This window comes from Mchenga conophoros, linkage group LG4 (genome assembly GCF_057382185.1).
Source record: "Mchenga conophoros isolate Kocher_MC1m ecotype Shallow Benthic linkage group LG4, M_conophoros_male_GT1.1, whole genome shotgun sequence".
NCBI lineage: Eukaryota > Metazoa > Chordata > Actinopteri > Cichliformes > Cichlidae > Mchenga > Mchenga conophoros.
This window is the reverse complement of record NC_140529.1, coordinates 4,778,549-4,792,234: the sequence shown is the minus strand read 5'-3', so window position 1 is coordinate 4,792,234 and position 13,686 is coordinate 4,778,549. Positions and strand designations below refer to the sequence as shown.

General features: G+C 43.2%; 1 protein-coding gene across 2 annotated transcripts in view; it reads left to right on the top strand.

Moving 5' to 3' along the window:
- Window positions 1–2,526: 2,526 nt before the first annotated feature.
- fbxl16 (F-box and leucine-rich repeat protein 16) overlaps window positions 2,527–13,686 on the top strand; it is a 28,934-nt gene continuing 17,774 nt past the window's right edge. For both annotated transcript variants that reach the window (XR_014892115.1, XM_085270005.1), the window contains exon 1: window positions 2,527–2,964. The gene's annotated coding sequence lies outside the window, so the exon portion shown is untranslated. The remainder of the gene's footprint in view (window positions 2,965–13,686) is intronic.

Below are 13,686 nucleotides of genomic sequence, written 5' to 3'. Positions count from 1 at the left end.
CACATATTAAACAAATATGTAAGACTGCGTTCTTCCATTTGCGCAACATCTCTAAAGTTAGAAATATCCTGTCTCAGAGTGACGCTGAAAAACTAGTTCATGCATTTATTACTTCCAGGCTGGACGACTGTAATTCATTATTATCAGGAAGTCCTAAAAACTCCCTGAAAAGCCTTCAGCTAATCCAAAATGCTGCAGCAAGAGTCCTGACAGGGACTAGAAAGAGAGCATATTTCTCCTGTTTTGGCTTCCCTTCATTGGCTTCCTGTTAAATCCAGAATTCAAAATCCTGCTCCTCACATACAAGGTCTTAAATAATCAGGCCCCATCTTATCTTAATGACCTTGTAGTACCATATCACCCTATTAGAGCACTTCGCTCTCGCTCTGCAGGCCTACTTGTTGTTCCTAGAGTATTTAAAAGTAGAATGGGAGGCAGAGCCTTCAGTTTTCAGGCCCCTCTTCTGTGGAACCAGCTTCCAGTTTGGATTCAGGAGACAGACACTATCTGCACTTTCAAGATTAGGCTTCAAACTTTCCTTTTTGCTAAAGCATATAGTTAGGGCTGGACCAGGTGACCCTGAATCCTCCCTTAGTTATGCTGCAATAGACGTAGGCTGCCGAGGATTCCCATGATGCATTGAGTTTTTCCTTTCCAGTCACCTTTCTCACTCACTATGTATTAACAGACCTCTCTGCATTGAATCATATCTGTTATTAACCTCTGTCTCTCTTCCACAGCATGTCTTTATCCTGTCTTCCTTCTCTCACCCCAACCAATCACAGCAGATGGCCCCGCCCCTCCCTGAGCCTGGTTCTGCCGGAGGTTTCTTCCTGTTAAAAGGGAGTTTTTCCTTCCCACTGTTGCCAAAGTGCTGCTCATAGGGGGTTATATGATTGTTGGGTTTTTCTCTGTCTTCTTTGTATCATTTTAGGGTTTTTACCTTACAATATAAAGCACCTCGTGCACTACTGCTGCTACTATCTACACATGCACAAAAACGGATGGATTCCTTACAGAAGCTGCTGGCACTGGGAGCCCTTCCCCCGCTATAGAATACAATGAGTGTTTGTCAAATGCCTTAATTGACTTTGTGTGTGTGTGTGTGTGTGTGTGTGTGTGTGTGTGTGTGTGTGTGTGTGTGTGTGTGTGTGTGTGTGTGTGTGTGTGTGTATTTGTGTCGGTACGTTTTGTACAGTAAAATGGAACCTTTTGTGTTTTGTGCCTGAATGCGCACTGTCTACTGACGCTTTGTGTGCATCTATGTGGGTGTATCTCTTTGTGCCAAAGTGGGTGGGAGGCTGAACAGGCTTGTAGGACTAAAAATAGAATGCTCTCCAGCTCCCTGCCTCTTTGGACTGAGAGAGTGGCACAGCAATAAAGAAAAAGGGAGAAAATGGACAGATCAAACATAGGAGGAGAGTCTACCGTGGCGTCACTTCCTTATCAAAGCACGGCTTATAAAGAGATACATTCCCAGTAGGAAGTAGTTATTCCAATAAACTCTATAGGACCTGGCTTCTTGGTCCAAAACTGGAGTCAGTATTGAAGTGCTCTTGAATTTTTACCCGCTGTTTGTGACAAACCTCAGGTTTTATAATCAGCAAATGTATTTGCACCATATATTAAGAGTCAGATGTGATGATACTTTCTAGCACAGCTAGATAAATATCACTGAAATTAAGATATCGAATGTAAGGGCTCTGTGAACTGGAAAGAAGTCAGTTTTGCCGCCTGCTAATTTGTGCAGCAAGTGTGCTGGAATATTAAGGAATAAATCATAATATCATAGAAATGACAAAACGATCGATGCAATGGGCAGGAGTTTGCCCATTGGTCAGATAAGCTGTGCACCTTTCTTGCTACATTTTATTATAACTTCTAATGAAGGTGTATTGTCCCCGCTCTGTTGGCTTACTTTTCAAGTAGTTTTCCTTTGAACTAAGACTGTGTTGCTATAGTAACAAAGAGTTTTAAAAGAATCAAGTTTAAAAGTAGGACTGCATATGTCTGCCACTTTTTAGCATCCCTCTTCTGTTTTTCTTCTTCACCCCCTGTCCGTGCTGTCTTTGAAGATAATCGTTTTAGTACATCCCTCAGTGCATAAAGTAAAAACTTCCAAGGATCAGTGCATTTCCCAAAATCGGTGACCAGAAGACTGCAAAACGAGAATCTGCATATGCTGCTGACCTTACATCTGGATAACTGTGGCAGCCTGAACTCTTTCTTAAGGTCAAACACCAGTTTTTCACAGAGCATGTTTACAAATGCTGTAATAGTCGGAGCATGCGGAGTCACCCAGTTGGTGAAGAGTTAAATAACTCGCTTCTTTATTCATGAGCAAATTGTTTAATGTTGCTCCAACTTCTGCATCATATGAGCGGCCTACACACAGTTTTGTGTGTCCTCCACAGTAATGGGGGTTCAGTGAAGTTTGCTGTCTGTCACGAGTGGAGAATCACGTGCGCTGTTGCTTCAGGTAGCAGTCACATACACACACGGGCACAGGTAAAGCAGCTGTTGGTGTTTGGTTTTCGGGGTGTGCAGCATGCAGAAGCTGCTGCTCCTCGGGTTACATAAGAAGCAGACACGGTGGCTCTGTGCACGCCGCTGCTCCAGCTGCCCTCGCCTATCTCTTTAAATGAGACTGAGCCTCTCCGCTCTGCGTGTGTGCATGTGTGTGTGGAGGAGAAATTACGAGACAGAAAGGGCCACTGTAGGACTCGGCGATCGAAAACACAATAGACAAGCTCTTGTGCTTGGATGCGAACGACTTTGCAGAGGAGCCGAATGTGGTTTTCTGTCTATGGCGCATCTTTAGCTCGGCGATTGGACGCAGGACCAGCTCGTAATAATTATTTATTTCGCCCATTCTGCGCCGCACCGGTGGAAGAACCGTGATCGAGGCAGCGACAGCGACGTGCTGATCATGGATTAATGCCCGAGTGATTTTTCATCTACAAGGTAAACTGCGGAAAGGGCCGGCCGAGGGAAATGTGTCCGTGATCGCAGGGTGTAGGTGTGTGTGGCGGGGATGGATGGATGGCGTTACTTTATGGCAGCAGCATCCACGCCGCAGCTCCTCCGCGCACAGCGAGAAAGAGGAGACTGCAGGAAGAGGGTGATGTGGGTGAATGGCGGTGGATGTTTTAGTTCTTTGTGTGCACTGTGAGGCCTTCAGGAGCCGGAGCTGATCAACCGCATCGAGCTGCGTATTGTTAACAAACACAATGACGTCAACGTCTGTCAATGACGCACGCTCTTTCGTTCTTGTTTGTTTAACAGTGAAACAGGCTTTAGGAATCCATTTGGACTGCAATGTTTCCTTTGTGTTGCTGTTGTTCCCGGTTCCACCCATGATGCTCTGTCAGCTCTTCTTCATTCTCTGTGGGCCCGCTACGCGTTTCTGCGCTTCATATTTTAAAGGCTCCTTAAGTAGGTCAAATTGAGAAAAAGCAGTATGTTAGGAAAGCCTGCTACCAAGAGCTCGCTTCGAATTTAAATGTGTGGGACATCTTTTAATAATGCAGTTCAGGATGGTTGTTAGGTCATTCTTGGTAAAGGGCCACATCCTTTCAAATCCACACCCATGCAAGTTTTTCACTTGTGTATGTTATCGAATAAAACCATCAGTGGTATCATGAGGGTTCACCAGAAAACAGGTTGTTTCGAGATGGCAAATAGTGATATATTACATGTAGTGATATACAGCCCGTTTCAGGCTGGCGCTCCTTTCCTTTAATCTGACAACAACTAAACCATTGCAGGCTTCACTGGGAGGGATTCTGCTGTTCAGGCAGGGGTCACTCCTGATGTGTCACATGACTTCATTCACACATAGCAACACAAAACAGTAGTTTTGTTAAGTTACGCTCATCATTGATAGAAATGTTTTGGCTATATTGGTCTTTGAGTTGTTCTTTTTCTACAGTGAATGCTCAGCACACACTTTAGACAGCGCTTAAAAATGGTAATTATTTGGTTTTCTTTTCCCATAAAGGAACACAAGGCCAAAGATATACAAAAATCAACATGCAATAAGAATTTAGTGGCACTGATTCTACAATGTCTGCCTCCTGGTGAAGTTCTCTTACTTTTCTCTGCATGAACAAATGTGAAAAACAGAATTGTAGGTTTACTCAGGTCAGCACGGTCTCAGTGTGAAGCTGCTATTAAAGAGTTGGAGGAGCCACTGGACAAAGGCCCAAACTGTCAGCCTCAGTGGAGAAGATGCTGGTTCAGATCCAGCCCAGAAACCAGTCTGCACATGCCAGGCATGAACTGGAAACATGTGTCACTTTCCACTGTCCAAGTTTTACATCACCATTAAATGAGAGGCTACCATCTAAAACTGACACTTTATAAAGTTTATAGGTGATCATGTGAACAAAGAAACGTCATTTTTGAAGGGAAGCTTTATGGTGAGAATGTTTGAAGGAGTCGAGGTGAGTCGTTCAACCTGGAGAAAACTGTACCGGCTGCTAGGCATGATACATGCATCAGCAAGGCAGAAACACCTGCTGTGGAGCAAGGCACGCTAAAGTTGTGGAATAACCTTTCCAAAATGAAACTGGTTGTGTAGCTCACAAGGTTGAGCAAGCGAGCTATATGCCACAAAGGTACAGCAGAGACCCGAGTTTTCCTTTCCTGTCCACTCTCAACTATTCTGTCGTAATAAAGGTTAAAAAAAACTAAACCCAACAGTACTTAAAAAAATCAAATCTGTGCAGGGATTACAATCATTTAAACTGAACTAACATATCCAAAAACTCGGCTACTGAAAATGTATTTAGAGGGAAACTTACCAAAGGGACATTTGACCAGATCTAAGTTGTGCTTTAGAATAGAAGAATCCTCTAACTGTCCCACCGGGGGAAATTTGGTTGTAACAGCAGCAAAAAACACACGTAAACAAACAGAACAGGACACAGAACAGAAGCACACACAGTCTTTACATATTTACATCATGGACAATAGTTACCAAAACAGAGTACTGTACCGTTATTAAAATTAAAGAACAGATACCTGGCAAACTCAGGTTGTGGTGTGCAGACAGAGCAGGATACTGAAAGATGTTTAAATAGTTAAGAATATTTAGAATAATTAGAAAAGTGCCGATTGTGTACTTTATGCATAGTTTTGACCCTGCATGTATCATTTTTCTATTCATTTAAAAGCAAGCAGACAAAAAACCCCAAATGCTGATGGCAGGTTTGTCATCATGTAGCTCGAGGAAAAGTCAACCCCTTCTTCAATTCATTGGCTTCTAGAATTGAATGTCAAATCATTCTCCTCACATAAACTCTCCTGAGTGGGTGCGCCCCACCAGAATATATATGTTATTACTATATTACCCAAACAGAGCTCTTAGAAGCTTGTACTTATAGTTTCTAGAGTTCACAAACGCGCAACGGGCAGCAGAGTTTTCAGCCGGCTCCTGTCCTGCTCCAACACGCCGTCTCTTAGTTGATCTAAAAATGCTGCTATTGGCTCATGCCGCATCGGGAACTTCCCACCATGACTTCTCTTTATACCTCCCAGGCTTTTACATGCAGCTGTTGAATGTGATTGAATACTCTCTGCCATCACTTTTTGGTGTTTTTTCCAGTTTGATCTTTATTTCTGGCGTTTCTTTTCCAAGTGCATGCAGCAAACGGCTGGCTCTTCTTGAGCCCCATTCTACCTAAAAAACGTCCGACCCTTTGGTGGTCCGCTGTCTCTGTGCTGCACCTCTTTTGCCTGCATTGGTCTTCTGGCTGCCCATGTTGTCACAACTTTCAGATTGTATTGCTTTTACCAGAGTTTTTGATAATAACATCCTTCATAACAAAAGTATTGCATTAGTCTATATATATGAACATGAGAGGAATGCAAACATACATATTTACATGGTGATGAAAGGTCTTAAGCCATTCATAGACCATCTGCCTCTGAATATGATCATGTGTATTCTTTTATATCGTAGCTTTTTGATCCAAAGCAGAATTAGCACATCTGTTTCCTTCTCTTCATATTAAAAGGTGAACAGCTATCTACTCTGACCAGTTGGCAGCTCAGAGGAAAGCGAGAGATAGAGAGATGAGGACACAACGCAGAGTGGAGAGAGAAGATGCTGAACTCATATTTTATAGCTGTTCACCAAAGCTCTCAATATGTGGTGAAAAGAGACGTCAGTGCTAAGAAGGCCATCACAAGAAATACCAACCAAAACTGTTAGAGAAATTCATGCCAGGTCACCAATCTGACACAGTCTTAAGAAAAAGAAATGCACAAAGACCACAGAAGATAATCAAAGTGAATGATCTCACACTTCTTCCCTTGGATAAGAAAACTGTCTTTACAAAATCCCAGCCAGTAGCACTGATCCATGTCACCATCAAAGTCTACAATCAAGACATGTCTGCATGAATGAAAGGCTTACAACACGATGCAAACCACTGTCAGTGCAGGAATGCCAGGATAGAAAAAGCATCTAACACTTCAGTGGACCTGGGTCACCGGTGTTTATTGATGAGTACTGATAGAAATAGCACGATGGATTCTGAGGTGTACATGGCTACAGTTCTGTGAAAAAGTCTTTGCCCCTTCCTGAACTTTTCTTTTTGCATGTTTGTCACACTGCCATGTTTCATGTCATCAAACAAATTTTAATATTAGACAGAGATAACATGATTAAATGAAACATGCGACTTTGATCAGCCGCATTGGAGGGTTTTCTCGCACGAACAGCCTGAGATGCTTTGACATCTCGATCAGATTTAAGTCTTTGACGAGACCACTCCATCAGTTGCAGCTAGCGCTCCAGCCCCAGACCATCACACTACCACTGTTGGCATGATGTTCTTTTTATGAAATACTGTGTGAATTTTACACCAGATGTAATAAGACTCAAACCTTCCAAAAAGTTCAGTTTCACTGAATATTTTCCCTAAAGTCTTTTTTTCTTTGGCAAATCTAAGATGAACCTTTGTAACCGTTTTTGGTCGTCTTTGTGCTTTGGGCTAAAATATTATCCTCGGACCTTAACTAAGACGAGTGAGGCCTGCAGTCCTTTAGATGTTGATCTGGGCTTTTTTAGGACTTCTTGTGTGATTTCTTGATGCGGCCTTGGACTGGTTTTGTTAGTCTGGCCACTTGTGGAAAGGTTCATCACTGTTCCAGGTTTTCTCCATGTGGTTTACTAAAGCCTTACAATGGTTTTATAACTCTTTCCAGACTTACAGATGTCAGTGACCTACTTTACTGTTCAGGCAGGTTGTATTTAAGTGATTTCTTGATTCAGCAGGTCTGACAGAAGGTCAGGCCTGGGTGTGGCATATGAAATTCAACTCAGCTTTCCAAAAAATGTGGTTAATCTCAGATAATTCAGTTCATTGATGACTCTGTTGGCTCTACCCAACAGAGTCATCGGTGACTCTGCATATAAGAACCAATCCATGGTAAATGGATTGGTTCTTATATAGTGCTTTTCTACTCTGTCTGAGCACTCTTTATACAACAAGCGCCATTCCCTCATTTGCACAAGCACTTTTTTCTACACCTAAGTGCTTTCTATCTAACATTCACAGTCATTCATACTCCAGGGATGCAGTTTGCCCAGAGAGCAAATATGAGGTTCAGTCTCTTACCCAAGGATATTTTGGCAAACTGAAGGAGAGAGACCACAAACAAGTGGCTGACAGTGGCTGCAGTAAAGGTTTAGCAGAGCATCTTAAAGGATTCAGCTGTATAAATTAAAAAAAAAATAAAGTGTAAGAATAAGAAATGAAAACAAAAATATTTAGAAGTTTTGATAGTTTCTCTAGTTGTCTTGGTGCACGCTCAATCATGCAGGTAAGCAAAAAAAGTTGATTCAGTTCATCTGGATGTTTTCAGTGGGAGAAACGTTTCGTCATCATCAGGTGACGTCTTCAGTCTCAGCTGACTGCAGGTTTCAGTCTTATAAACAGGACATTTGCATGATGACTGAAACCAGCCCACTGAAGGAACAATGGGCTGGGAGGTCAGTCCCTTCATCATTAATATAACTCTCATGACCATTGATCAAAGCTCACTGAAAACGCCACGTCCAGATGAACAGAATCAACCTTTTCTCTAGTTGGTTTTGAGCCTCTGATCATCAGCAGTGTTTTTGAAAAATACGTCCTGAGAGAGGAATATATCATGTCAAACGTATCGGTCCAAGTACAGAACCTCGTGGACTCATTTACATGAATACACTGGAATTTATCAGTGCAATGAATTTCCTTTAATAACAGCAGTTTGTTTTAGTCATTAACGGTATTGAATCCTGCATCGAGGCCTAACAGGACCTCACCGCAGCAGAGACATGTTCACAGTTAGAGGCCGTAAGACGATCGCCCGTCGCCTGTACTCGTGTAGATTTCTGTAGCTGATTGACAGCAGCCGAAATGCATCTTTGATTAATTGGAAGATAGCTGGGACAAGTAAAGGCTTTTAAGGAATATTGTAATGACAACACCCTTAAAAGACTTCCACATAGACTAATAAAGAGAAACTGATCATAAACTTCAATAACAAAGTTTAACGTGTTGTATGGACAGCTCTGATAGACTTGTTGAAACATGGTTTGAACTTTTTGAATATATCATAAAGTAGTCCGTAAGTCAGGCATGCTCTCCCTCTCAGAGCCGTCTGTCCTCTCCCCTTCATTCCCTGTTGGTTCCTTATAATACAATTAGGTAACATTGACCTCTGTGGATTGTTTTCACTACAGCACAGAAAATCAGTATGAAAAATGCAAAAGATTCACAACTAAAATGACATGTACGGAAATATAAGAACGATTGTTAAATCATATCTTGTATTTTATAACATCTTCAGCAGAGATATTCATGACATTAGGTAATATTTATTATTAATCCCTTTTTAAACAGAACAGCCTTAAGATTAGCCCTGTGAGCGGGTTAGGGTCTCTGTCAGGAAGTGTTTGAACATATACACACCTGCCCGCTAGCTTAGGTCGGCCAATCAGCAGCTCGGCACCAGAAACTAAGTATAACTTTAGAGGTGACCGTGCATGTTAGGCAGGCCTTTGGCACTCTTTAAGGAGTCGACTGACTTTGTTTCAACGTGTTTGATTTTATTTTTCTTTATCCTGTTTGTATATGTACAGCACTTTGTGAAGCCTGGTTTCATGTTCACGTGCTGTATAAATAAAGCTGATCTGGTCTGGACCTGTGGCTTCATTTAAAAGCACACAGTTGGTTTGTTTTTATTAAAAAATAAAAAACTAGCATCAAACATGATTGTCCCCTGTGGCTCGCTCAGGACAATATTATCCAGTTGTTTATTTGTGATGTTGTGATAGTTTCCACTGTGGTAAAGCAGATGAATATAAAAAGGGCTTCGGGTCAGATTTGGGTATTTCAGGCTAGCTGAGTCAGAAGGGATCATCAAACCCTGTTAGTGAAAAGTAAATGATTATATATTCCCTATAGTGATACTCAAAGATAGGCATAAACAATATTTTGACTGACAGTGAAGTTTACAGTGGGTGTCAAAATGATTTATAACAGATATTTCCAACAAACAAACAGCTCCGCACCTCAAAAAAGTAACATAAAGGAAAAAAGTCAAACATTGTGATGGACTTTTTACATTTGTGAAAAAAATGTAAAAAGTTGTTGTATGGCAGTAATAAATAGACTGAAGTTACCAGAATCACTGGGATATAACAGATATAATTAATGTTAACGCAGGGCCTTTGTTTCCAGAAGAATATTTAACAATATTATATTCACTTAGTTAATTTCAGCACTTCCTTTTTGCTGCTACAGGATATTTTAACTGAAAATAAGCAAGCAAGATGAACTTCTTTCTACAACAGCGTGGTGGAGCTGCACAGGTAGCCAATTAAATTAATAACAGTAACATTTATTTGAAGTCATTTTACTTTCTGTAAAGTCTCATTAAAATTATTATCAGTCCCTCGGTGGATAAAAATGTCTCATTTGTAAAACTGCTGTAAAGTTTTATATTTGTTGCTTATTATTATTATCCATCCATTTCCTTTTTTTTTTTCTTTTTGCCTGTCCCATTTGGTTCTTTAGCCATCAGAATTGTTGTCTGAAGACCAACAAGGATACCCAATGGATTTACTTTGCCAAATGGATCATCGTGGCATTGCCGTATTGGTCCATTTGGTCGATCTTTGTTTTTATTATTTATTATATTTTATTTTCAGATGTTACAGACGGGACAGACATGAGTGAGGGATAGGAAAGGGAGAAAGAAAGAGGAAGGAAAAGAAAAACAGAAGGGGAGAGGGACAGTGAGAAAGGGGGGAGAAAAAAAATAAAAAATCTCCTGGATCACCTGTTGAGAGAAGAATAGAAAACAAGCAAAAAAACAAAAAAAACAAAGCAACATACTAAACACAACACCATCGCATTAATCTAGCTAAGTGTAAACAGCAGTAAATACTAAATATTCAATGTTGTTGTGCAGCACGCAGGACAGATGTGCTTCGAAGTAGCAGCCAAGAAAGGTGTAATTTGGGTCTACGAGCAGTGAACACCCGTGTGCATACCTGTGTGGATCAGCATGCTTGTATTCCAAAGGTTTCTCCATGTAACGATCTGCTAGGGAGTGTGGGGGGGCCACAGCCCCGTCCTCCAGGGTGTGAAGCAGGTATGGAGGAGATCAAAACTCCAGACATCCAGAGGCCCCCAGAACACAAGAGACCAAGGAAGACCAACAGAGGGGCAGCCGCGCCACTGTCCCAGAAAGAGCTGAGGAGAGTCCCAGATGAGGGCTCACTCAGCAGCCGCGGAGCAGAAGCCAGGGGGAGTTGCAGTGACGCGCCCGTGAGCTCCGCCGGCCGCCAGCTGCGCCTGAGTGACCGAGCCCCAGGCCGAGAGGCCGGGGGCACCCCACCCCCGAAGGGGCCCGAGCGAGCCCCAGGCTCCAGGCCCCGATAAGCGGCCGCCAAGGAGTGAGCCGGTGTGTACCTGGACGCCCACCCCCAGACACAAAGAACCACCAACGCACCGACACCTGAGGGAGTCCGCCACCGGCAGGGGAAGTGGTGGTAGGTGGAGATAGGCCTCCAAACCTTGGAGGCCCTGAGATGTCCCCAGAGAGGTGGCGTCTGATACCCAACCTGACATATAGACACAGACATACAGGCACACACAGATACAAACATCCATTCCCCCCCTCAGGCTCTCATATGCACTCACTCCACACTCAACCAACGTGGAGACAGACGATCACACTCCCCAAGCGTACTCTACAAACCGGGTCTAGGTACCCTTGCTCCTGGAGGGGGGAACTGCACCCAGACCCAGGTGGTGTTACCCTTTTCCCTGCGGTGGGGAGAGGCAGACCACCCCGACTCCGTAGCAGCAGGGAGGCCCCACACTCCAGACCGCAGTCGGACGGCCAACTCCTCCTCCTAGCCCCCCGCTCCAGCAGGCCGCAGAGAATGGGGGTGAGAGAAGACTCCAAACCTCCCTCCACCCGCTCATTGTAGTGTTGATGCATGTGTGTTCTAAGGTGCATTTAAAACCCAGGAGGGCTTGGAGCTACCGGCCAAGGAGCAGCAGGTAAGCGCATAGTCCCTCCTGCTAGCCCTCAATGACTAAGTGTATTTAAAATTGAGAGGTGGGCAACGATGCCAGGGATGAGGTGTACACCCTGATGGTAATTTGGACTCCGTGATTGTGCCCACCCCCAAGATCCTATATGTATGTGTAATGAGAGTGTGAGTAATGTGAATGTCTAAGTTGTGGGATAAAATTGAGGCAGAGGCAGCCAGAAGGGGACGGGGGGGGGGGGGGGGGGTAGCCTCCTCTGCACCCTGGTGACATACCCCTACTCCAAGGCCCTGCATGTGTGGGTGGTTGTGGTGGAGCGGGAAGAGAGAGGCAGCTGGAGATGGGGAGGGAAGGAAGGGAGGGGCAGGTAACCCCTCCCTGGGGCCAGCTCCCCCGCTGACCCCAGTAGGCACTCCCACACTCCGCGACCCGCCAGGGAAAGGGGGCCCATCCCGGACCCACCCAGGGGCAGCCAGGCTACCAGATCAGTAACCCACGTCCGTCAGCACAGACCCTCCCCTAGCCCCGCTGCACGCAGCCGCGAGGAAACAGTCACCTGAGAGCCAACAGAGCCCCCAACCGGACATGACCGCTACCCCGGGTTGAGCCCCCCAAGGAAGATGCCTCCGGGGAACCCCCCGACGCCCTAAGCCTGTCCCTACCCCCACACCAATCACAACAGTGAAGGCGGGACCAAACTATGACCCCCCACCCCCACTAGGTGATGGAGCTGATCAAAGGAGCCCAGAGCAATTGATCTAATGTGGTGGCAGAGGCTGTATCAAGACTAATGTAATCTAATAGATAATTTCTATATTGGTTAGAATTAAGATTATTTTTATTTTTCCAGTTCATGAGGACTGTTTTCTTGGCGATGCATAGGGCAGTGAAAACCATATGGGCGATATTCTTTTCTGAAGTGACATTATCTAAGCTGCCCAACAAACACACTAAGGGGGAGGTTGGAATGTTACATTTCAGACACTTTGATAAGTCTTCACATATCTCGCGCCAAAACTTCTGAACTGGTGGACAGAACCAAAGAGCGTGAATGTAATTGTCTGGTGTATTGCCTTGACAGTGTGAGCAGTTGTTGGAAGATGTAAAGCCCATCTTGAACATCCGATGACCTGTATAGTGCACTCTATGTAGTATTTTGTATTGTATTAATTGCAGACTGGGATTTTTAATTAATTTAAAGGTTTTTAAGCAAATCTGAGACCAGAAGTTTTGGTCTAAGTTAACTGATAAATCCGCTTCCCACTTTGCAATAGGAAGTGATATTGATTCATCTAATTTAGAAAGTGTTCTGTATATTTTAGATAATAATTTGGGGGATTTAAGAGTAAGAAAATGTGCCGCACTTAGTGGTGTTTGTAGTTCAACTTGACTGAGGTTAAATTTATTTTTTACTATGGATTTAATTTGTTGATATTCTAAAAACCTTGTCTTGTTGATCCCATATTGTTCAACTAGTCTGTCAAATGGAATAAATTCTGTTCCCTCTAATATATGTTCTAAGTATTTAATTCCTTTACAACTCCATTCTGGGAAATTAATCATATTATTGTTTTGTAATATGTCAGGGTTATTCCAGATAGGAGTACGTTTGCATGGGATTAATGAAGACTCCGTTATTTTTAGAAACTCCCACCATGCTGTCAGAGAAAAGCTGATGTTGATACTTTTAAAGCATTCATGTCTTTTGATGTTTGAGCTAATAAATGGTAGGTCTGAAATCTCTAGATCCTTGCATAGTGCCTGTTCAACATCTAGCCAGGGCTCATCTAAGAAGGTATGTTTTAACCATTCTGAGATGAACTGAAGGCTGTTGGCTAAGAAGTATTGGTGAAAATTAGGCAGATCTAATCCTCCTCTATCCTTGGTTCTTTGTAGCGTTTTTAAGCTGATACGCGGGGGTTTATCTTTCCAAAGGAATTTGGAAATATATGAATCCAGAGATCTGAACCAATCTTGTGATGGTTTGTTAGGGATCATCAAAAATAAGTAATTTATTTTTGGCAAGATCATCATTTTTATAGTGGCGACCCTTCCCATGAGTGATATGGGTAAAGATTTCCATCTAGTCAGATCGCCTTCTACTTTCTTTAGAAGTGGGATGTGG